The 26874-nt window shown below is 38.2% G+C and overlaps 1 protein-coding gene across 2 annotated transcripts in view; it reads left to right on the top strand.

Moving 5' to 3' along the window:
- Positions 1 to 26874, top strand: part of THRB (thyroid hormone receptor beta) — a 183832-nt gene that overhangs the window by 26037 nt on the left and 130921 nt on the right. For both annotated transcript variants that reach the window (XM_063303893.1, XM_063303892.1), the window contains exon 2: positions 13557 to 13672. The gene's annotated coding sequence lies outside the window, so the exon portion shown is untranslated. The remainder of the gene's footprint in view (positions 1 to 13556; positions 13673 to 26874) is intronic.

Here is a 26874-nt window from a genome sequence, read left to right as displayed (position 1 = left end):
AATTACAGATCTTATTAATTGATGCTTGAAGCAATATCAGGATTTCCAAGAAGCAAATGAAAAATGCTGATTGAAGTTGAAGGCTGTAATGTTCTCTATGGATCTTCCCTTTTTGGTCTTCTCTAGAAAATTCTTCATGAAATTCATTGCATGTGTTACTTTTTCTTCTTCACTTGGGGCAGACACTGAAGAAATAAACCAACTAATAAATTCAGCAAGCTACTACATTTGTTGGAAATGTGGTTGATTATAACACACAACAAACTATATCACAACTTTACATAAAGCATAACACTTTGTCATTCTCTGGATTTTGTTTTCAATTTGTTGTCATGTAGGTCTTAAATCTTACATTACATAATCTTAAGCTACATAAACTTGGATAAACAGCTACCCTCAAAGGCTTGAAACATGATTCTCTGATGTCTGTTTTTGATGTCCATTATTTCTTTTAAGATGTTTATTGCTAAGGGAGGGGTGTCACAGAATGTGGCAGCATCTGCCTGACCTAGTCTGGGTTTAGAAGGAAGGAGGGTTGGGCATAGTTAGTGCTTGGATGGGAGATCACCAGAGAATTTCAGGCTGTTAGCTGGAACGGGAAGTCAGAAAATATCCTGGAAGAAGGCAATTGCAAACCACTTTTATATTGTCGCCAAGAAAATTGCTTAGATGTATCCATGTAATCACCAAAATTTGAACTCAGCTCCAGGGCATCCCCAGCTAGATTCCTAGTTGACCTTGGCTAATTATAAAATGCTAGGTAGGGTTGCACCTGGTTAATATTTGGATAGACTGGAAAATCGCAACAACATCCTGTAAGTTGTCAAGAAAACTGCTCCAGCATGTTCATAAGGGTCACCAGGAATGTAACTCAATTCAAAGGAACCTTTATCCCCTCTGCCTCCTCCTCTTCTAAACCTGGATTTCCAAAGTAGGTGGATATTTTGGTTTTTGCAAGTCTGATATATTTACTGTTTATTCTGTTACTATGCATTTTCACCCTCTGCGGTATTCACTTCTGTTGACACACACGCAGATATTAACATAGTAAGATGTTGAATTTAAACTGTCTGAAACTTTCTATCCTTTTACTTTTTATTTCACATGCATGCATGCACGCACACACGTCCCCAATTTGAGTGTGTGTGTGACTATATAGGGGGACAATATGTTGCTGCGAAGCCAGTGGATTGGTTCCTATATCTTCTGCATCAGCCTGATCTCCCCAGGTGTCTTGGGACTACAGGTAGTCCTTGTTTAGCAACCACAATTGGGACTGGCAACTTGGTCGTTAAGCAAAGCAGTCAGTAAGTGAAAATCACAGGACTGTGCTTACGATTTTACTTCAGCTTTCCTTGGCTTTACAGCATCAGAAGGATGCTACCCCACACAGCTGGGTGAGCCCAAACAGCCAGGGAAAAACAATGCATTTCATTCAGATAAGACCACAGATTAGAGCAGTGTTTCTCAACCTTGGCAACTTTAAGATATATGGACGTCATGTTGGCTGGGGAATTTGGGGAGTTGAAGTTCACACATCTTAAAGTTGCCAAGGTTGAGAAACAGTGGATGAAGAGAGTTTTGGATAGGATTACAGGTAGTCCTCACTTAACCACTGGTCGTTTAACGACAGTCGAAAGTCACGATGGCCTTGGAATGTGCTTTATGAGCTGTACTCACACAATCGTTGCAAACTGTTGCACCACCCCCACAGTCACATGATCGCAATTCGAGCACTTGGCAGCCGCCTCACATTTTTGACTGGTTGCAGCATCCTGCAGTCACGTGGTCGCAATTTGCAACCTTTTTTGCCAATTTCCAGCAAAAAAATCCATTGGGAAAGCTGGATTCGCTTAACGACTATGGTGATTTTCTTAACAACTGTCATAAAAATGGTCGTAAAATCAAGTATGGTCACATGGTGACCCACTTAATGACCATACCACTTAACCAACATTCTGCTCCCTATTGTGGTTAAGTGAGGACTACCTGTATACTGCTCCTGAAGAATATGATGTGCAATTTTGGGACCCAATGATCTCAATAGACAGAAACATCATATAGTAAGGTTGTTGATAGATGATGGACTTTTCTCCCTTCCAGATTTTTTTTCTCCTTCTCAGTGGACAAGCTAGCTGAGGGAGGTGCTCTTTTAGGTTCCTGCTTTCTAAGCCATTTAGGACTTACAGTGCTTTGAATTGGATGGTTCACAGCCATGCCAGTTTAATGGTTTAAAGATTGGGGTTAGATGATCCCATGTAGTTGCCCTACTTAACAATATGGCAACTGAATTCTGTACCAGCTAGAGTTTCTAGGATGTCTTCAAGAGATAATTCCACATACAGCACATTGCACAGCATTTGCACCATGTTAGTAAATCAGTGTTTAAAAAGCTATTCCTTTTAATCAATCCCTTCAGTTTAGTAAATGCAATGAGACTTCTTCCATAGCTGAATAAACAGCAGTCGCTTTTAGATAACCACCAAAGGTACTTCAAGCCCTAAGTTTCATATACTGTCAACATTTTGGGGGGTGTGGGGGAGATAAACACTATAAACTGCCAGCCAGTCTGGCAGTCATGCCAAGCCTGTTCACCTTCTCATGTGGATCAACTTGACAATAGCAGTATGAAAACAAGTTAGAAGAGCACAGACAATATTACCCAAAAAGCTGTTTCTGTCAATATGGTGATATTATTAGAGAACTATTTTGGAAAAGAAGACCTTTAGTTGGGTTTTAAAAAAACATTATTTTGATTTTCTTTTAATAATAATTAATTATTGGTTATAACAACATAGCATAATGTGTCAGTGCTTATTCCAACTCCAGTATAAAATATGGTTACACATTCGATGCTATGGACTCATGCTACCAGATGCTCTCAGTTGAGGGGTTTTATTTTTGAGGAACTAAAATTGGGAAATGAATAGCATAGCTTTATAATGCCTGAAACCCAATTTTTTCATGTATAAGCATAATGAAAATATTATTGGTCAGGGGAGAATGGGATATGTTGGCAGTCATTAGTCAAAACCCAGCAAAGAAATTTCAAAAATATGGCTATTATGACAGACTACCTCACCATTCATTTGGTGAGATAAAGCTTATTGCATCCAAAAAGACCAACACAATATGGTGGTTCGTTCAATCCATGGACAAGGCACTACAGAAATGCCTGTATAGAGAATGCAATCCACAATATCCAGGGTATTCACGACCAAACCACAGCATTAAGGTTGTCTTTACCAGCAACTGGTGTGTGGAGCAAGAAATGATGCAAAAATAAGCTTGACTGGAAATGCTCAGATAGTGGTCTGATAATGGTTATCACCATGAAAATCAAGCCTCAAGCAGAGCTGTGACCAGAAATGCACAAATGTATCAGCTCCAACTATACTGCCACACTGGGGGCCCATTGAGGGATTGTGTTGATAGAGTATATCCAGCAGAGAGCAGAATAGGTAGCAAATATACCTCTGTGTTTGGGGAGTAGAAAAGCTGCATCAGGGTGTCTCTTTTATATAATAACATATACAAATGTGTATACAAATTAACAGGAACTAAAATGCATCCTTTACTTCTGTCTGGGTTGGAATAACTTTAGACTGTTGAACCTGGAGATTATAGCTGTCAGGTGTTTATTATACTGAATGAGCAATCTGTGTAGGATTTCTCCAGTTTCTACCATAGCCTGTCTCTTGATATCAAACCAAAAGCAGATTTAAAGTTAAGAATTGCTGAAAATAAAGCTTCACATGGCAAGAAAATATATAACTTTAGCTAGATGCTGCAGAATGAAGCTTTGGCCTTGCTTTCCCTAAAGGCTTTTGTACTTCCGTTAACATGTTCCCATATCAAGAGACTGCATTAGAAATTGTCAGGAACATCTTAGTGGAAGAGCAAGATTAGAACTGTCTAATATACAGTCTGGAAATCCAAAAGTTATTTTTTTCCCCATTTTTAAAATTGGGATTTTTTTGTGCATTTGTTTTTGCTGCATGTCACCTAACTGAAAGCTATTTAGCTAAAAGGCAACTAAAAAATCTTTTCAATGAATGAATGAATGACTCAGATCCTAGCATCTGTAGGTCATCCTGAGGCAGTAGTAGTTGGGTATCTTGCTACTGTCCCCTGTACATCTTTACCAGCTTTTCTCCTCTGTTGCACTGTGCCATGTGGCCTGACTTTTGATCCCTAAGCTAACCTGCTGCTTTTAGGCCACAGGTGTCCCCAGGGTGTGAGATGTCAAATGAAAAAAAAGTAGTGTTATGCCATCACAATCAGAACTCCTCCCCTTGTGTATGCGTTGTGATACCACACACATGTATGAAAGGGAAAGAATTTGTGTTGCAACAGCATGATACTGCTTTCATCATTTTGACAAAAGAACCTGATCCTGCAGATGCCTCTGCTTAGGCCCATTAGGAAGTTGCTGTCCCATCACTGTTGTGAAGTAAGAATCAGGTGCCTCTTGGTTGACTACTTCATATAAAAGAGTGGAATGTTCCCTCATGGTTATTCCCTGACAGGAAAACCTTAAGCCAGCCCCGTTGTCAGTATTATTGTTTCAGTATGTTCTTTCATTGTAATTTATTAGGGCTGTTCAATTATTCAGAAATAATTTTGAAAATTATTTTCTGCCTGCCACTTTGCAAAAAAAAAAAAAAAAAACAGCCCCAAGAAAAGATGCAGCTGCTTTGGTGCTGGGTTACAGAACGGTAGCAGCAAGTTCTGCTGTGTATGTAGTGATATTCCTTTCTTCTGGCAGCTCAGTAGCCCTGGCTTCAGCAACCTGGATACAACCTGGATCCCTCTTGTTCCTTCATGCTGTACTATTGGGATTGCAAGGAAATGAACTTTTAGCTATCTGCCCATTGTGTCTTCTTCATTATTTACATCTACAGTATCAGATTCAGTTGGGTTGCAAGAACTACGATTTATGTTTTGTGCCTTTAAACGATTGAGGTGGATGTTTTCCTCAGACTGAAGATGGCTAAGTTGGAGTTTCTTTTCCTTCTGAGTATGAGATGGTGGGGGACAACAATATCATTCTCAGATCACTCCAGATTGTAGTTGGATTGGTGTAGGGTTTTTTAGGCCCACCCTGATTAGACCCAGTGAAAATGGCTATGGGATTGGAGATGATGGTGTGTCTGTGTTGGTGCGTATAGTGGGGACACAGCTAGTTGGATTAGGCCTGAAGTGCACTGAGTGCATATGGAAGTGGACTAAGCTTCTGGGCAGGTAGCTTTTGAAGCTGTTGATCCTAAGGAAGTAGACATACTGTAGTTCTCAGGACAGTTAGTACAGCCATCTGTTTATTACATCCATGTTTTTCCTGGTTGGTCAAGGCTTTCCAGGAGATGATATGTCACTGAGTCCAGGTGCTGATGAATTCATCCTTGAATGAGGAGGTGTTTCTGCCTGTGCTTAAAGAAGCAGTGGTCTGTCCCTTCCTCAAAAAGCCATCCCTGGAGCTGATGATGTTAGATAATTTCCAGCCTGTTTCCAAACATCCCTTTTTGGGGAAGATTATAGAGACAGTGGTTGGGATACAGCTTCAGACAGCTGTGGAGGAAAGTTCTGGAAACCTTTCAGTCTGGTTTTAGGTCTGAGCACTATATCAAGACAGCACTGATCACATTTCTGGATGACGTATCGTGGCATGGGGCTGGTGTATTCATCCAGGCCCTCCTTTTTTTTCCCAAGTAATTTTATTAAAGATTATAATTACAATAGTAAAAACTAATACAAACTAAAGAAAGATAGAAAGAGGAAAAGATGCAAGAGGAAAAAATAAGACATAAAGAATAGAAAGAAAAGTCAGAACATATTTATTTATTTATTTATTTATTTATATTGTTATCCCACCTTTATTATTTTTATAAATAACTCAAGGCAGCGAACATACCTAATATTCCTTCCTCCTCCTATTTTCCCACAACAACAACCCTGTGGGGTGAGTTCAGCTGAGAGAGAGCGACTGGCCCAAGGTCACCCAGTCGGCTTTCATGCCTAAGGTGGGACTAGAACTCACAGTCTCCTGGTTTCTAGCCCAGTGCCTTAACCACTAGAATGAATATATACAGTGTGTGTGTGTGTACAGTAAAGAAAAAGAAAAGAAATATATAAAGAAGTGATTCCCCACCTTTATCGCAAGTATAAACAATTTTAGTAACTTTTTACCTCCTCTTAAATTATAACAAATATACAAAACAATAATACAAACTCTCCTTCCATATTCCATCTCTTATCTATAAACAAATATATTAAACATCATCATTCAGTCCTGGTGTCAGCAAAAGTCCATTAAGGGTTACCAGAGATAACAATATATCTATTTTTACCTTGATCAAATAAACCAACTTCGTATTCCTTCCTTTTAAAAATCTTAATCTTTATTCAAATAATGTCATAGAACTTAATTTCTTTTCATTTTTTCTTTGTCCCTTCTAATGAGGTTCTTCAAAGCTTTAACAAGTCTCTTTTGCAAGACCAATATAGAAAAATTATACAGGTCGCTCTCTTGGTTTATTGTTTGTATGTCCCTTTTAATTATTAAAACATCAGCCAGTTTCTTTTCTAAGTCCAGTGTAACAGCTTTTTCTATGTCATTCTTGTAGGCTGTCTTTTTAAAGTCCACTTTCAACTCTGTCTTGTCAGGTAAAACTTGTTCCTATTCCATAACATCTTTTAGACACAGTCTATCCATAGAGGCAGATATCACTGCTGACATTGTTAATATTAATTTCTGACTCCATTTTTCAAAAGTATCCTTCAGTATTTCCAATATTAGAATATTTCGCACCATTCTGTAACTGTTAGTCAAGTTTATGTGTTCTTCTCCTTTAATTGAAATCTTTAGTTCCCTCTGCTGTCCAGTCTTTAAAATCTTACCTTATGTTTTTTTTAAATCAAAACAAAAGCATTTTCCCATGGGAAGGTTTCTTTATAATTAATTCCAAAATCTTATTTCAAATTTATCTAGACCCTTAGTCCATTTGTAGCTTTCTAAAACGAAAGTTTTAATCAACCCTTTGCTGTTTATTTGGGGGAAAATGTTTTTTTAAGTTCTTAAGCTTGTGGTTAAAATTTTATTTCATTAAGGAATAAAGGCAGACTCACCTGGTGTTTTCAGACTTGTTGATCCAAAAGTTGAATAGCTGAAAAGTAAGCAATTTCTGAATGAGATTAGAAAAGGAAGTGTGCAAACTTAGTGTCCTTTCAAAAGTGCCAACCATGGTTTGAGCAAGATGACTATTCCCTCGTCTCCCACTGCTTGAAACCCACCTGAGACCACTGTCTTGTGGTCTCCTCTTGAGGAGCATTGTCTGTGTGCTGATTGAACCATTCCTGGATTGGGAGGCACAATGGTGACTCCTGCCTTGGTCACCTCTCATCTGGATTATTGCAAAGTGGTCTACATGGCACTGCCCTTAAAGACTACTTGGAAGCTACACCCAGTCTATAATGTAGTGGCACGTGTAGTTATGAGTACACCCTTGTAACACTGCTATTTTGCAAGCTGCATTGGTTGCTAGTGTGTTTCCAGGTGCAATTCAAAGTACTACCATTAAAGTCTTTCATAGCAGAGGGCCTAGTTATTTACAGGACTGCCTTTCTCTGGTTATCTCTCCATCTGATAAGATCCAACAGGGTTGTCATATTCCAGATCCCGTTACTTAAACAATGTCATAGGGCAGATCTAACAGAATGCCTTCTCTTTTGCTGCACCTGACCTGTGGAATAACTTTCCTCCCAAGATCTGGAATGCCCTAACCAGGCCTGCTTTTCGTGAGGCCTTGAAGACCTGTTTACCCCCAGGGCATTGGGTCAGATATTCTTGTGAACCCATTGCTTGTTTTGATTGCCAAATTTGTCTGGCATAATTTGTTTTATGTCTTATTATAGTTTTGATAGGTTTTTCTAATACTATATTATACACTATATTTTTATAGTGTTATTGCTGCTTTAATCTGCCATGAGTCATATGTTGAGAGGGTGGCTATATAAATTGATTAAATAAAGAACTATGCATTCAACTAGGAATTTTGTTTTATGATTTTTTATGCTTTTATATTATTTTATTGCCTTTATTTGTTGTATTGGTTTGCTGTTTTTTTTAATACCGGTTTTTAATTGTTGGTGAGCTGCCCAGAGTCTTATATGGAGATGGGTGGCTGTATAAATTTGATAAATAAATAAATAAACTGAAAATGGACACATCATTATTTCTGAAGTACTGCAACCTTTTTCTTGTTTGTATTTATATGCCATCTTCTGTCTGGGATCTCAAAGTGGAATGCTTTGAGCTTCCTTTTCAATTTTTTTCTCCACAAAACCAATCCATTGATGTGGGTTAAACTGAGAGCCTAGCCCTAAGTCAAACAGTGAGTTTCCATGCCTGAAGTGGATTTCAACTTTGGTGTCACTGGTCCTAGCTTAACACGTTAACCACTCTACCATGTTATGGTCATGTGTGTAGTTTGCTGAATTCTGGCTTAATTATTCATCAGCTAATAAACTTCCAAATTCACAAAGAAATGTGAAGATGGACTCATTTATTTGTTTGTTTGTTTGATTTGTATGGCCACCCATCTTACCAGAGTAACTCTGGGTGGCTCACAAGTTAAAAACAACCAGTTAAAAACCAATGTACAAAACTATCAATCAATCAATCCTATTTCAGTAATAGAACAGCATAGAACATGCAAAAATATAAAACCATACCTTTCTCTGGAGTGAATGTGGATATCCCTTTGTGCCTGGAGTTTATAGAATTTTGATTATATCCTTTGACATCCACTATGTTAATAATACCTAAATTCTATGTTATCTGAAACAATAATAATTTTCTTCCATGTTTTGGATATGAGCAGTTTTGTTCCAAAACTGACAAGCTGATGCATTTTTAATGAATAGTATCAGATGCAATTTTTAGTTTGTTTGTAGCATGTTTTCTTTTTGAGCAAATAAGTGTTCTGTGTTTGAGACCACCGATATTGTGATGAACAGTTAAAAGTACTTACAAAAGCAGTTCAGTTAAGTATGGACTGTTTTGCTTATTTGAGCCAAACAGATGAATATTTTTTCTCTGTTTAAGAGCTAACGTGTTATTTAAATGGTTAAAATGAAAATAATAACATTTAAGTTGGAAGAACTACAAGAACAATGCACAGCTCCTTCTGGGTTTCCATGTGTGCACATACAATTTTCAGGAAATCAGAGAAACAAGGAAGCAGTTTTATCCAGACTGAAATTTATTGTCCTTCTAGCTTCAGTTTGATCATTTTCAGTGGGAGAAACCCTCCCACCCCACCCCACCTTTTGCCCCAGCATGGATCTTCTGAACTAGAATCTAGGAATGTTTTTGGCTTGTTGAAGTTCTCCTAATGGGGCATGCAATGCCAAATGCTGTGAGAAGGCATCTATTTGGACTGTGTGCAAGTGATGGTGTAAATTGAAAAGAGTGTGACAGCTTTCCCTTCTAGCTCAAGTGTCAGCAAGGACAGTGAAATGGTGGTGTGTGTTTTTATCCACCAGTGCTGAGATAGATGGACATCAAAAGCAAGCAACTCCGCACTGAGCAGGGGATCAGACAAGATGGTCTCTAAGATCTCTTCCAATGCTATGATTCTGTGACGGCAGTCATCATTTGCACACGCAAATAGAAACCATCCATTCTTGAAGACCCATACCCAGAAAGTACAGCTCTTGGCACTTGCTTTCCCAGCGTGGTGGGAGGGATAAAGTAGCAGCAGAATCTATCAGTCGAGGTCCTAGTAACTGCAATCCCAGCAGAAGATTTGGCCAGCATGTTTGCCAAAGTTTGAAATCCAGACAGTGATTTCTTAAGTTGGCTTTGTTTCTTGTAGGGATCAACATGGAAGGCAAGCAGCTTAAGGCTGCTGTGCAGATTGGCCCTTAGTGCAAAGGAAGAAGCCAAATACTGAATCACACCGTAAGATTTGGATGGATAAGTAGCAGATGTGCCCTCACTATTAAGTCTTAAGTAAAATGCAGTAAATATGTAACTGATATCTGTACATGTACAAATAGATTCCAGAACTAAATTCCTAATTGTAGTTATGTATTATAATGTAGCTTTATAGCAAGAAATGGACCTGAGAGTAAAGATCCCATACAGTTTTTGTTCACTGATAGCACTGTACCATAGTATGATTTCTTTGTGTTTTGGCTTAGGATGTTGTGCGAAGCTTTAAACCACTTACAACAGTTTAATCTTATGGGTAGTATAATCTTATAGACAGGTCTGGGTTTTACTTTTCTTTCCATTATGAATGAATAATATTTGTTCCTATTAGGGATAAATAAAGAGCTTTTGGAGAACATTTTTCCACCAAGGACCCCTTCACTCTTTTTCTGGAGTTTTGGTAACACAAGAATTATGCATAGATAGAAACATTTAGCCTCACACCACAACCCAATCTTCTCCAAACTAGGAACATACAGATAGTCCTCAACAAGAGCAATTGAGACTGGAATTTCCATCACTAAGCAACATGGTTGTAAAGCGTGACTTCATGTGACCGTGTTGCTTAGCGATGGCAGTTCTGGCACTTGCCAGTTGCCGTTGTTAAGTAATCACTGCAGGTTGTTAAGCGAGGACATCATGTGGTCGCCATTTGAGATGTCCTTCTGGCTTCCCCATTGACTTTGCTTGTAGGAAGCCAGCAAAAAAGATTGCAAATGGTGACCAGGTGAGTGTGGGATGCTGTGATGGCCAAAACTTCAAGGACCCATCATAAGCACCACTTGTTCAGCACTGTCACAAGTTTGAATGGTTGCTGAATGAGTGGCTATTAAGCGAGGACCACCTGCACAGGTCATAGCTGACCACTGTCAGCTATGAATTCTGGGAGTTGTAGTCCCAATACATTTGAAGAACAGTAGGCTGAAAAAAGCCATCAGAAATATTTCATAATGGGCAAATATATAGCATCTATGAAAATAACACTCAAAAGGATACTTACTGCAAGGTCTTCACAATGGACATATTTTTATATGACATTTAAATGTAATGAATTTGATTTAAATGTATCATTTAAATTAATTATGTACTTTTATTCTTCAAAAACCTCTTATAAATAGAACATCTTCTGATTGTACTTTTAAGTGTTCAAAGAATAATGAATACAATATCACTTGTCTGTAATTCAGCTTCTTGGTGCTACAATTTTATAATATTGAATAATAAAAATTACCTCTTGAAGAACTTATACTGATATGATCATCTTGCTAAATTCTTTCCTTGTGGAATTTATCTATAATAATAAAGCAGTGTGGAACATTTTTATGCAGAATAATGTTAAGCGTATTTTATTTGAGAAGCTTCATTCTTTTTGCAATGTTTATTGAGTGAAGACAGAACTATAGAGTTCATTAATTTAGTAAGTTTTAGTTAAATCTGCACATCAGATTGTGATAGAAATTATCAGAGCATTAAAGAAGAATAAAAGAAAAACAAGAGATAAAGCTAGTCATAATTACATATTATTGGCTCATGAGGCTATCCAGTATAGACATTTGTTTGTTGGCCTCTGAAGCAATGTGCAGCTTCCATATTATGAGCTTCTATATAATTAATCAGTAGTTTTTTACCATATTTGATTTCGGCTATAACAATCCTTCCTTTCAAGGACCATCTCTTGTATGACTATCCAATGCTCCTTAAACTTCTTTTGAAATGTAATATGGATGCTTCTGGTTTTAGCTGTGATGACTGGTTTTGTTTCTTTGCAGTAGCTGCCAGTTGTTACTAGATCTTCACTGTTGGTAATCACTTTGGTAATGCAGTGAAGTGTCATGTAGTAATATTACCAGTATGTTCCATTCTGAAAACATTGCAGCATCACATGCTAATTGTGTCACTAACTTCTGATGAACAAAATCATAGAGTACAATGAAGCATCCTGTAATTGTGCTATTTCAAAGTGATGCTGTATGATTTAGTTACTGGGAATAGATATGATGGGAGGTGGGAATTATTTTAAACAATTCCAAAACTAGGCTTACAGGATCTGGGATGCAACTACCACTTGATGGCAGCTAAGCAAGTTTTCTCTGTGTCATTGTTGCCATATATTGTTTGTCCAGATTTTTGCAGTACAGTTACAGTAGCAAATAGTTTATGCTAAGCCCAACAAATACTGCCAATATTTACTCAAAATAAAAGGTATCATCATCAAGTCACCCTAATCACAAAAGCAATAGTACTATTTCAATACTTTTCTTGCCCTTATGACACAGAGGGAAGGTATAACAATAGACTGTTTGCAGGGCAAACCTGTCCCTGTGACCTGGAGAACCCTCAGACTCTACTTGACATGCTCCTTTGATGCCCTTTCCGCAGCAGTTTGTGCTCTATCCTCAAACTCCACTTACTAACACCTGTTCTGAGGATGATTTCCTTTGTTTTTGTATTTTTTTAATGTTGGACTGAACTGTTAACATCTCCAGAGGAGTTGCAAAATTTCTTTCAGATGCCACTGCTTTATGTCTAAAATCACACTCCTAAATTTAGGATCTAATAGAGGAACAACATTTTCTTATGCTTTCGAAGCTGTTTATGTTTTTATATCTTTCTGTTACATCTCACTGGTCACCATCTACAAAAAAGTGTGTATAAATACACACATTCAAACTTAGTGGTTTAGTCACACTTAAAACTTACATGTTTTCAGTGTTTAGAATTTTTCATCTAAATTTCATTTTCATCATCTAGAAAATGTCTGTGTCTAAATTTGAGCCCTTGTAACCCTTTTACAAAAATTGTATAACATGCTGGTTAGTGACTGTAATTAAGCTGCTACACCATTATTATTATTTTTCTTGTTCAGCCATTTTGCATAAACTATTATCCTAAGTAGTTGATCAAATTTGTGAAAGCTGGTCTAAACCAAGCTGTTTATTGAATAATTATCTGGGAACATAAAAAAACTGAAGAGCATGTGGTTGTTAGAGAAGCACAGATTAGTCTGAGTTGGGCATTATGAAGTAATAAATTTGTGTCTGGCTTCACAAAATGCATACATTCATCCATAGTGAATAATAAACTATGGTTTTACCATTGAGCAAAAATGTGAGCCAAGACGCTATGGATTTTGAAGTAAATTGTTATATAATATGTTTCATGAATCTAGCCTACACTGTACCATCTTTCTGCACAGGGAGGCTCGGCTGCTTTATTTTTGCATCAAGGATTGTTTCATGTCCACACAATGTTGCTTTGGATATTGGTTGGACCTTTTTTCCTTTGGAGTATCATAATTTTTTGCAGGGCACTTTGAGGAAAAAGTAGGTTGAAGGTGTAAATAGATGGCAATGACAGTTATGATAGTATTTTTAATGTGTTGTTTAAATGCAAATATTCTGTGACTAAAAGCTGGGGGACTAAAAGGCAATAAATATTTTGGGCAGTGCTTGCTATGTCTTGCTATCCCTTGGAGTCTTATTTTATCTGTGTGTGCTGTGCTTCCTGCGTATTTCATTGTTCTTTTGCACATAATAAAGCCCTTGTTGCTTTTATTTTGAAGATGAAAAATTCTTGCAAAATGGCAAATTATTGAAGGGCATTCAAGCATTTGCATATCACTTAGGGAGTAAGGATTTCCTATACTTCAAGAAGAAGGGTGGTGATCACAAGTTTCAGGTATGTCATCAATCTTAATCAAGTTACGTGGCAGGCATTAGTTGTAAGGACACAATCCCTTCCTTTATTTTTAGTGTGTAGGGAGTGCTTTTGCCACATTTCCATCTATTAAGGCCCTACATTTGATTGACACTACATTTGTCTTAACATACTTATATGAAACTTCCAAGTCATTTAGCTTACATTAGTATCACTTTGGTCAGCTGCACCATTTTGAATGAAAGGACTATATCACAAGTGTATATTTGATATTGTGATATTTTCACCCACCCATAATTTTGGCAAAGATAGCCTTTTTCCAGTAGGAGGGAACTGGCACTGATGATGTTACCTAGCTGGGTAATGAAATGTCTGCAAACAAACAACCAAGCTCAGAGAGCACCAAGGACTCCATAGCCTTTTTTATTATGTTTCCCACAAGGGATCATAGCTCCTATTGAACACTGTATTTAAAATAATGGTTGTAGTGGAAGCATTTTACTGGGTTTTTCTCACATAATTTATTTTGGTGCTGTATTTGTTCTTATTTCTGTAGTCTGCACATATTATTTTCTTTCAAAGCAGCCTTTCCCATCATTTGACAGCTCACTATTAAAATTATTTCAGTTTTAAAAGGCTTTATTTCTGATCTTTCTTGGATGGGTCTTCAAAATGCAACTGGAATTTGATTTGAGGGCACAAGAATGACCAAACATGACCAAACTGGGTATTAATTAAATTTATGCTAAATTACTTATTATTTATATGATGGCTGTTACTAAATTCAAAATATGTCCATTACTAACCTTTGAACCTAGTTTAATAGTAGCAACTCTCACTAAAGAGTTGATGTGTTTCTTGGACTGTTGATCATAATCCATAGCAAAAATTAGAGGACAAAAAAGGAAAAAACAGTGTGATGTAGCAGTTAAGATTTTGGATTATGTTTGGAGAGTGACAACCTTCATAGGAGAGTTTAGACTAGTCACTATCAGTCAGCTCAAGTTACATCACAGTGTTATTGTGGGGGAAAAGTAGAGGAGGGAGATCTGTATCCCTGCTTTGAGCTCTTAAAGGCAAGGCAGGGTATAAATATAACAAATAATATAGCATGTAACATATTTCTGACATTTATCATCATTTGTTGCCCATGGATGTAGGCTCTTAAAGAATGCAGATGCGTGTCCAGTTGGTATTTTGTTCTGTTCCCTTCTCTTCATCTCAGCATTTTATTTTGCAACTGTGAAGTAGAAAAAGGAAAATTAGAATTTAGAATTACTATCTAAAGTATAATCTGGCAACATATTGTGTAAGAGCTGAAGATAAGTCTGCAGTAAGGTTACCAAAATGTTTAACTTGCCATGTCCTATGAGTAGTCAATGATGTCATTTTGCAATGAAATGCAGAGCTCTGCCATTTGGTATCTAATTTTGGTCCAGACACAAAAAAACCCATGTCCATTCCTTTCCAGTTTAGCTTTGGTAGATATGATGCAGTGAAGGTAGAAAGGTTAGGATTGAATGGAAAAGAGAAGAGATAGTGTCTGGGCAACATGTTCAGGAAAGTATTTGATGAAGAGACAGGCTTTTTTTTTTTAGGAAGAAAACCACAAGTAAGAGAAGCTATAGTTTGAACTGCTGGACTGATGAATAACATCAGGTCTGCTCACTGACATCACAGGTTTTGTCAGTGCAAAGGATTCTTTAATTCCATCCTTTCATGGATGAAATAAAAATGGAAGCTTTGACAGAATCATTTCAAGACATGAACTGGGGAAGACTCAGAACTGAAAAGGAAAATCCTCAACAGCATCAAAAGGCCTAAGAATCCCAAGCATGGGGAAGTGTTCCAGATCACCTTTTCCCTTTTGCAGTGACAGTTCATTATTGGTCCTCCCAAATGGAGGAGAGCCAGACCTACCAAGATCTAGAACATTGTCAATCATGATATTTTTATTTTATTTATTTTGTTTATTTATTTTTATCCCACCTTTATTATTTTTATAAATAACTCAAGGCAGCAAACATACCTAATACTCCTTCCTCCTCCTATTTTCCCCACAACAACAACCCTGTGAGGTGAGTTCAGTTGAGAGAGAGCGACTGGCCCAAGGTCAGCCAGCCGGCTTTCATGCCAAAGGCGGGACTAGAACTCACAGTCACCTGGTTTCCAGCCAGCACCTTAACCACTAGACCAAACTGGCTCTCCTATTGTTGGGTTTTAAGACTACCTTCTGCTGTTTATGGTAATAACAAGAAAGGAAACACAAAGAAAGTAACTCTAAAACAAAACTGTTTATCCTTCTCAGTGTAACATTTACATTTCTTGCTTTTGTAATAAAATGAAGGAAATGGTGAAGAGGAGGGGGAAAAAACTTACAATGTAAGTAGAGGAGGAGGGCAGATTTCAATATGAAGTTGTAGGAAACTTGTAGCATTGCCAGTTTTTGCATGATGTGTACCAGCCTTCTCCAACCTGGTATCATCCAGATGTATTTCAATTTCCATTGTTTTTATCTAGCATTGTCATCTTTAGAAAATACTTTATGGCACCAGACTTAGTAACATATATCATAACATTGATTTTGAAACCTGGTTGTGCATTGTTTTGTTAATACTATATAATTTGTCATGTAATATCAGGTATTTCGGTTCAGTACAGTATGAAGTAGAGGTCTATCAGCAAAACATACCCTTACATTGGAAGTTATTTTTAAAAAGTTGCAGAACTCATGGTCTCCCAGTTTCTAGCAGATGGACATTGGGGTTCATCCCCAAAGAATGAACAAAGTCTGTTGTTTTTGGAGTACTCTGGACAATTTAACATAATGTACATCATTTGCATCATTTGTGTAATTAAATAATTTATGTTCTCACAACATGTGCAACAATTTACATCATTTGCATTATAACTTAATTACTTTTCATAATGTTATGTTACCAGAAGGACTTTCCTTGATCTGATTACTCCCACAGAAACCATTTTTAGAGTAATATTTGGCATGATCAGTAGATTTCAGCATTCATCCAATTTTATTTTATGTAAGCATAATTGAATTACAGATAGAATGATGACTGTTTTATGATGCTACTTTAGTGATCACATAGTTACTCGTTAAATTAGATAAAATTATCTTAACTGTACATAGAATAAACTGGAATATGAATTATTTTTCTTGCTCTGGACTATCAGAATAGGTGACCATAGCATAGTTCCTAACATTTGAGGGTCAATAAACTTTTATGATGCTGTAATGTAGGTCTTCTAATAAAATGGTATTTGAAAGCATTTTTTTTCATGTTACTTTGGCCTTATGTTTGCTAGGATGAAGGAATACTATGAAGAGGTCTTAGATGTCACGTCTCCCATAGTAGATTCCTTGTCAAAAGAAAAGTAAAAGGTAGAATATGGAGCCCAATATGAACTTCAGGCTTATAACTTGTAGACACAGCAAAAGCCAGTCCAAGAAATGTTGTAGTATCTGAATTATCCGAATAAGTGAGCTATAGGCTCCTACTAAGCTCACTCTTCCATTTCTTCCTCTTTTTTTCTATAAGGAATCCTTAATAAGAGTCATGATACTAAGAGAAGGTAGAACATAGGCCACAAGTTAAAGCTATTTTACAGCTCATTCAAAGAACTATTGGATACAATATTATAGCCCATTAAATGAGAAGCAAATTGTGAATGTATTATCAGTTTAATACTTGAAATACAGTTCTGCAACCAGTCCAGGGGTATTGGACTACTACTATCAATAGGCATGCTGATGTAGCATTATTACATTTGTAGTTCATTTCCAGTTGGAGAACACCAGATTAGGAAAGATTTTACTTTTATAACAAAAATCTAACATCAAAGTTGTGTTTTCTTTAAAAGAATGGATAGTATGGCCTAGGTCTTTGTGATCTCCATATATTTTAGTAGACTTTGTCTATTCTGATTTACTGAGATTGAGGTATTACTGACTATCATCATGCATTTGGAGGTTAATTTATACATATTGATAAAATGTGCACTCCCCAAGTCCTGCTGTGCTGTCTCATCATGGTGTGGTATGTATTTGTTCCTGGGAGGGATGAGCAAAGAATGCCAGGAGTATATGCCAAAAGTATATATACTCCCAGCAGGGTCACCCAAGGCATGAAGGTCGTCTCAGCTGCCCACCTAAAGCAAGCAGGTACTTGTATTGGGCAGCAGTGATATAGGAAGATGCTGGAAATGGAGGATCAATTTAGTGACAATAGCACAGGCATCAATTCACACTGCTCAGGAAAAGTAAGAAATCAACAGAACATGGAAGCAAGATATGCTGCTTGTGACTGGAGACTAGAATGCCAGAGTTGGAAACATCAAAGAGGAAATGGTAGTTGGATTATGTGCTTAGGAAACCAAAATGGAGTAAGAGAACAACTTAACAATTTCTACCAGTCCAATTATTTCTTCATTACTAATGCTGTCTTTTGATAACCAAAATGATGCCTGTATGCATGAACATCACCCCATGGAGTACATACAAATAAAATTGACTATATAATTGTTAAAAGGAAGTGAAGGAATTCAATTATAGCATCAAAGACATGGTCAGGTGCTGAGTGTGGAACATATCACAGACTGCTTTTGCACAAGTTCCAAGATAAGCTAAAGAAGAAGAAGTTCCCAGTTCAGCTAAAGAAGAAGAAGAAAGTTTCCGCAATATGATTGTGAACTCATATCCACCATTTTCAAGGAGAACATCAGGAATCGGTTTGAAGCCCTGAACTTCATTGATAGAAAACCAAAGGAATTGTGGAAATGACTAAAGAAGTCAATAAGGATGAATGTGAAAAGAGACTGCCAAAGATGAAGAAACAGAAGAAAGCAAACGATGTCAGAACAAAATGGAAATTGCCAAGAAGAGAAGAGAAGCCCAAACCAAGAAAGACAAAAATCTCAGGAAGGAACTTAACAAAGAATTTCAGACAGCTGTTAGAAGGGACAAGAAACTGTATTACAACAACATCTGTAAAGGCACTGGAGATGGAAACTGACATGGAAAAACAAGAATAATCTTCCAAAAAGATCTCTGAAATCTGAAGGGGGTTCCAACCTTGAATTGATATGCAAAAAGGTATCAGTGGACAGATAGTAACCAATTTGAAGAAGATCAAACGAAGATGGAAGGAGTATACTGAAATACTTTACAGTAGAGATGTCAACATCCAAAATACCTGAGAAGATATTCTCTACATATAAGTATCTCTAGTATTAGAAAATTAAATTAAATTAAATTAAGACCTAGTGTCAAGATTTAGCACTAAGAACCACGCTGAGATAAGATGCTTAGCTCTAGTGTTTATTGTTCTGCCCTGTAGTACAGAATCCTGCTAAACTGAGAAACTATCAGCAATTCCTACTAGAAAAGCTCAGAAAGTTAAGGCGTTTCTCTTCGGGACTTCATGAAAGGAAGCTGAAGAGAATCAGAACTACGCATGTGCTTCTCCCCCTGGAGAGGGGGCCCTCCCTCCCCATCAGCAATGTCCATAACACCTAGCTCTCTGGAAAGCTGGTTGTAATGCTGGGAAAGATGGAAGGAAAGAGATGGTGAGGACCTGCAGCAAGATGGATGGACCCAATCACAGTGACAATTGGTGCACCATTAGAAGACCTGAAAGACCAGGTTAGGGATAGATTGTCATGGAGAAAATCTATCCATGTGGTCACTGAGAATCAACACTGACTTGATGGCCATAATCAATCATAAAATGCAGAAACTGGATTAGAAATCATATGACAAAAGTGGACTGTTTTTAATTTTTCAATGTGCTTTTAAAGACAAAGAATCCTCTAATTCATTAATTTATAAAATGAGACTTTTCTTTAACAGTCTAGATACATTTATTGATACTGAATATTTTTACAACCTTGCAGAGTGGGCAACTTGTATGCCTTGGGCCCAAAGCAGAAAGAAACCCCAGAGACTTGCTATCAGTTTGGTTTTAAATAATTAAGTTGAAAAACACCAACCCTGTCCCACCAAAACAAAATATTCTGACCTTTTCACAAACTCTGCACCCAGCTGCAAAAGGTTGTCTATCTGTTTTATTTGATCAGAATACAGTTCATCCAGTGAACTATTCTTTCCAGAAGCCTCAGCAGCTTGAAGGATTTGTTGAAACATGGTACTTTGCTGGACCCCAGCCAACCTTGAATGACCGGTAGAGTTGGATTATTGCTATATTTTAAAATAAAGGAGGAGGAGGAGAAGACAAAGAATGGAAATTTAAACTGTTATACTTTCAAGGTTGTTTTGTCTTCTCTATTAAAGGATTCATGACTCACCATTTGTACGGGGATAATTATATTTTAAACAAATCATTTAAACATTCTAAAGGAAATCCAATTTTGTTTTTGTCTATAGTCTTACAGACTTTTGTCTTTTGAATATAGTCTTATAGTAGTTCAGATACATTTCCACCGTTATTGTTCAAATAGTTGTACAAGAACAAGCCTTACGAATATTTTGGTTTAGATACATCTTCTCAGATTGACTGGACCTTACTTTACATTTTTAGGACCAGTGTAGACCCTTTTGCCCTATTCATGTCAAGCTCCCATGCAGCTGGGCAAGATCAAGGAACCAAGATCTACATAGATTTTAGCAAGGTATCTTTAATGCTAGTCTAGGGTAAATGCAATATCTTGGAAACTGATTCCAAGGATTTCCCACCCTCATTATAGTGAATTAATTAAGACAGAGGTTTTTTGTTCTGTTTTGAGTGATTTGAAATTCATTTTTCAGGTTTGTTTCCACCTGGCTGGGCTAAGTTGCTGTTTATGAGATAGGATGTCAGCTGCCTCATCTGCTGTCACTTGATTGTTTACGTCTATTCTCTCTTACATTCCTTTCCCAGACTCACCCGGCTGTCTCCAATTGCATTGTTATGACCTCAAAGTACAAACATTAATCTTCACTTGAGTAATATTGCCTGTATCATAAGGCCAATTAAATAAACTCATGCCAATATGATATGCTGATTCAGTCAAACTTTGCCAAAATTTTGGGTCCCTCTGAAACAACGGGAAAGTCAGAATATGGTATACAAAAACTTAGCACTGACTTGGGGGGAAAAAGCAACAACTTTGTCCCTTGTAGATTATAATGGAGCAGCTAGGTATAATACTCTCAGAGAACAACTTCATTAGTATAACAATGTCCCCTTGCAGATCAGGATTTTATAGTGGTTGGACTACATAAACTGCTATAGATACTATTACTAATTATGGCCATTTATCTATTAAAATTTATGGAATGAGGAACTTTACAGATCTTTTTCTCTTTCCCCCTCCCCTGCCATCACCAGGAAAAAAAACCCCAGTGTTTCTAAATAGATATTTAAATGACCTATTTAACTGGGCAACAATAGGAAAGGATTTATAGTTTTGTCCACTGAATTAAAAGGAAGCGTCCCAGTGTTATAGAATGCATTATCTATATTATGAGAATCAAACATTTTAGCGACTTAAAATAATTGGTTAAATATTAGAAATAAATACAAGGATAGTATGAAATAGATTTAATGTTTCCATATAAAATAACTAGAATATCAATTAATTTTAGATAAGATCTAGAATACATTCCCTTCCAAGGTTCATGTTTTCAAAAACAGTAATTTTAAAATGGTGTATTTCTTCTTTTCTGGCTCAGCTCAGAAAATGAAATCCAACAGTCCTGGAGAGTACCAGGTTGAGGAAGAGTTTTAGCTTAACAGAGATTTCTTTTTTTTCTATCTAGTCCTGACAAGAACCACTTCTTTCACCTGAAAATGAAGAGGACTCTGGTAGCACCTTTTCAGACTTAGCAAATTTTACTAAAAGGTGCAAAAGAAGTAATAGACATAAGTTTTACATCAGGACTCAAAAGAAGGGCAAAGTAATAGCAGAGCATTTTATTCTTCCAGGACACTCCATTACACTGGCTTGAAACAAAGAAACTTTACCGATATAATTGAGAAACCACTGAGCAAAATGTCAAAAGTTTTCAGGCCATTTCAGAAGGTCTCAGCGAACATAACAGTTTTTTTAACATATGGTAGTTGTTAATAAGATACTGTACTTGTAATCTGTCTCACATGTAACCTGCATCTACATATCCAGCCTCTCTTCCCTTCTCTTTCCCCGCTAATACTCCCTTTCCCTCTACCTCATCCCAATTTAAATCCTACTCCAGTTTAGCCATTCCATGCATCTACTGAACTGAGCTGTATTTCACAAAAGCCTTTTAATAAAATTTGTTGGTCTGAAAGGTGCTTTACTAGACTCTTTCAGATTTGGGGCTATCATAGACTAACATGGCTCTCCTACAGTGTTTTCATCTGGAGTCAATTTGACTTGTATCAAGTTGGAGTTCTTGGGCAATTTATCTGTTTGGAGCAGGAAATCCTCATCTTATTGCATTAGGCAGACAGAAAGAAAGAAAGGACATTCAGTTCTGAATTGCAGTTGTTTTGACAAGCAGAGTCCAGAAATACCAGGTGATTTCCTTTTTTATGTCTGTTTTTCTCTATATTTTAACTAGAGTTCAGTCTTTCGTTTTATTGTTTGGACCACATTTAGTTGTCAGTTCAGTTTAGAAGAACCTATTGTATAAGTTTTACATATGTTTTTCATTGTCACTGTTTTATGATTAAAAGAAGGCTTATAAGAGATTATGCCAGACTCAGACTGTGAGAGGAAGACAGTGCAGCATAGGAAAAATAATTTTAGGTTTGTGGTTTACATGGTAGAAATAGGAAAATGTCAGTGTTGATTATGCTACTTTTCACTAAATGCTTCCATTCTCTAAACAGCTTTGAATGTTGCTCTTCCCATACTGAATAGTCCTTGCCATTGTGGCCACAAAACAAATCAGGTTCATCCAATGTCAGGCCTTGCGTATCTCAATCTTAAGAATGAGTAGAAAAGTCATGTGAATTGAGAATGGTACAGGTAGTCCTCACTTACCAACCACTCATTCAGCAACTGTTCAAAGTTGCGACCGTACTGAAAAAATAACTTTACAGCCAATTTATGACCATTTACGACCTTTGTAGTGTCTCTCTGCACATAATACCATTGTAGTTATTACGTGATGTTCTGTGTCTGACCTGTTGTTTTTCTCCCCCATCCCCCACCTTGCAGAGTGGAGAGACTGGAGAAGAGATTAGAAGAGAATAAGCAGGCACACAATGGGGAATACATATCGAAAGCAATGCGCTGGTGCCAGCATCCACAAGTGTGCTCGACAAACAGCCGGTGTATTACCCATTGTGTGCCTGCTTACTCTCTTGTAATCCTTTCCTCTCCAATCTCTCTGCTTTGCAAGGGGGGGGCAGAGGAGAGATTGCCTATGGAAATCACTTGATGGGGCCCTTCTTTTCAGGGGGACAAGGGGAGAAGAGAGGCTGAGGTTGGCATGTAGGAGGGGGATGCACTGCCCCCACCTCGGTCTGCAGAGCAAAAGAGAGGAAACACTTGCATGCCTCTCTCTCTCCCACCCCCATCGATGCCCAAGTTGCTCCAGCACTTCCCTGCCCTCCTCCCCCACATGCCAACTGCAGCCCCTCTTCTTACAATGAATGTAAATACAAACATTAATTCCTTTCTTGTTAATTACCAGTACTGGGGTGAGCATTCCAAAAGGTTGGGGACAAATGTACCCGCCCACAGCATCCCCCTACCCACATTCCATAGTGCACATATGCATGCCCGATTGAGCTCATGCTGGGTCATAGCACTCCCCCAGACACATTGATTTTCTGCCAATGTGATCAGTGGTTGGCCCTCCTCCAAATTTGAAGTTGCAGAGATAAGTGTCTGAGCATTTGCACAGCAGCCCCCAACACCTTCCTAGCTCCAAAACTGATAGGAAAGCTGGGAATGATTTGGTCATGGTATGAAAAAAAAACTTTAGTCTTATTGGACCAAATAATTAATCACCCACCAATGGATGGAAGTTTGTCAGAGGAAGATCCAACCTGTAAATAAGGACGAATTTCCTGACAATGACAACCATTAAGCAGTGGAACAGCTTGCCTCCCAGAGTTGTAGGTACTCCATCGCTGGAGGTTTTCAAGAAAAGATTAGACAACCATTTGTCCGAGATGGTATGAGGATGGGCAAAGGGTTGGCCTCCAAGGTCCCTTCCAACCCTGTGTTTCTATGATACTATGATTGATGCTGTTACCAAAGACACACACAGCTCCATGAGAATGCAGAACTCAATGCTACATATTCCAGCCATTCCGATCTTTTCCTCAAGAAAGAATAGCATGAAAGCAAAGGTATATAGTACATCACTGTGGATCACCATCTAAGAGTGCATACTTCCATCTAGCCACAATTCCAGTGAAACAGCTCAATAATGGAATTTGGCAGGGACGTTCTGGCAACTAAATTTTCTTTAGCTTAGCTGCAAAGGGCAGCCAATGCTTGTAGACCCTTGCTAATTTATTTAACCTATGCTCCAAGACTCAAAATGGGACACCATTGTATGTCTTGGTAGAATGTGTTAATTATAGCATTCCAACACACACAGATTTCAATTGTGGTTTCCTGCTTGTTCCCAGTTGTATGAGAAGATGCTAGTTTGTCTCTGGAACTGCAAAATCAGAAAGAAAAACACAATTTATTACAGATAGTCCTTGACTTACGATGGCAATTGGGACCGTAAAGCACGACCACATTGCTTAGCAACAGCAATCCCTGCAGTCCCAGTTGCTGTAGTTAACTGAATCCCACTGTTGTTAGGTGAGGCAACTTCCTGCCACCTTCCCACCACCAAAGTCAGCACAGAAGCTGGCAAGAAGTTGCAAGTCCCAAGCCAGCAGGCAGGTGGCTGCTGCTGGGTGGAGGAAGGAACGAGGGGAAGTGTGGGGAAGCTGCAGCAAGGGTTGGGACAGGTGCATGAGGGTGCAGCATGGGTTGGAAAGGGTGCACAATGTTGTGAGGGAGTGTGTGAGAGGCACAGGTCGGGGAGGGTGCGCAAGGGTGTGGCAAGGGTCAGGGAGGAGGTACAAGGGGATGCAAGAGTGGCCAGCATGGCACAAGCGCAGAGGGGCTGGAGGAGGGGAGACTTACCCCAGCAACTTGTGACCTTCCCTGCTGACTTTGAATGATCATTGAACAAATGGTCGTAGGTCAACGACTATCTGTAATCTAAATAAAGCTGTAACAGACTGTAAGCTGATGTTCTAATAAAATGTATCTTCATTAACTTTGCAAACAATTTATATTTCTGTGTAGAAACCTGAAGTTTTAATTCCAAATTTGTTGTTAATTTTGATAATTAATTTAGGTAGCCCTAATTTCCATGAGTGCATTCTCAGGTTTGAGGAGATTTTAGACTTTAGTGTGTGTTTTGCATCATTCAGAATTTGATGGCCTCTGTTGATTATGTTACAGAATGCAGTTTGAAAAGGGCTGCACTCTATTTGTACTTATCTCTAATTCTCATTGTACAGTGTAGAAACAGGTATCATCAAGGGCCTGAAGTTCATGACCAGATGTAGCAGAATCAACAACTGAAATCTTCAAATACATTAGATCTCTGTTACATATTGCCATCCAAACAGTCACCCTACAAAGCATTCTACAAAGTGTAGAATGAGGCCCATTAAGGCAATTAATTCAGAATCTAAAATTATCTAACCACCCCACTGTTCAGAGGAAAGAAATTAACTATAGAAATTAAAGAAGGGAAAGGAACTAAAGTGAAAGTGGAAGGAGTACAGAAAGATAAAGTATGAGTCTGCATGAAAAAAATAGAAGAGAGACTAATCTCCCAAAAGAGTGGAAAATGGGCATAAGGAAAAGGGAAGTAGAAGCTGCTTGGAACAGAATGAAAAGAAATTATATTACAAAGAGTTACAGCAGAGTATAAGTTACACTAATAGAAAGATTGAAAAAGGAAGACTGGTGGAATGGTGAAGTTAAAGAAATGGATGAAGAAAAATTAATATAGTAGAAGTTTGCTGCAAAATCTGAGGTTGAGAGGACTATATTGTATAATATGTATAGAGAAAAATATAATTACAAAGAATAAGATCAAAGAGAAAAGAAGGAATGCTTAAGATTTTAAAAGAAAATGGAGAGCAATCTTAATGGAAAAATGTTTTGGATGTGGTGGAGGAGAGTTAAGCAAGGAGCCTTGATCAGAGTACAGGTAGTCCTTGACCATTCAGTCAGCGACTGTTCCAAGTTATGACGGTGTTGAATGAATGGTGGTTACGACAGGTCCTCAGAGTTCCAGCCATCCCAGCATTCCTGCGGTCACAGCACTTACGACTGGTTTGACAAACACCCCATGATCATGTGATCACCATTTGCAACCTTCCCTGCCAGCTTCCCCAGAAACTCAGTGAGGAAGCTGGCAGGGAAGGTTGCAAGTCACTGGGGTAAGTCTCCCCCAACTGCGCACTCTCCCCTAGGCCTTCTGCGCTTGCACCACACCAGCCACTCGCACATCCCCATGCACCCTCTCCAACCCATGCCACACATCTCCACCCTGACCCACACCGCACACCTGCACAGCTTCCCCAACCCATGTGGCAACTCTGCACCCTCCCCGACCCACATGCTGCCCCTCATGCATCTCCTCGCACACTCCCTGACTCTCCCAGACCCATGCTGCGACTCTCATGCATTCCCGTGCACCCTCCCTGTGCCGCACCTCTCATGCACTCTCCCCAACCCTCCCATGCACCCCTTGCTTCCTCCCCCACCCAGCAGCAGCCACTTACTGCCTGCAGGCCTGGGACTTGCACTGACTTTGGTTGTGGGAACCCAGCAGGAAGTTTCCTCGCCTAACAACAATGGGATTCAGCTAACGACAGCAACCGGGATGCAGGGATTGCCGTTGCTAAGCAGTGTGGTTATGCTTTATGACCACATCGCTTAGTGACAGAAATTCCAGTCCCAATTGCCTTCGTAAGTCAAGGACTAGCTGTAGAGCAAATGAAATTAAAAAAGAAAGGTAATGAAATTATGAAGCAAATGAAATTAAAAATAAATGTGATGAAATTATTTGAGGGGAAACAAAGGTATAAAGACTGTTTTAGAGATATGTATAAGAATTATAGTAATATATTAGAGAATCAAATTGAAACAAATGGTATAAATGGTAATGTCCAAGAAAGTCATAAATGCTGGGTGGTGTAGATGAAGTTATCTGGAGACATGTAAATATATGACTGCGGTGTGCGAGT

This window comes from Candoia aspera, chromosome 4 (assembly GCF_035149785.1).
Source record: "Candoia aspera isolate rCanAsp1 chromosome 4, rCanAsp1.hap2, whole genome shotgun sequence".
In the NCBI taxonomy this organism is placed as follows: Eukaryota; Metazoa; Chordata; class Lepidosauria; order Squamata; family Boidae; genus Candoia; species Candoia aspera.
This window is presented reverse-complemented; position numbering and strand designations above follow the sequence as displayed.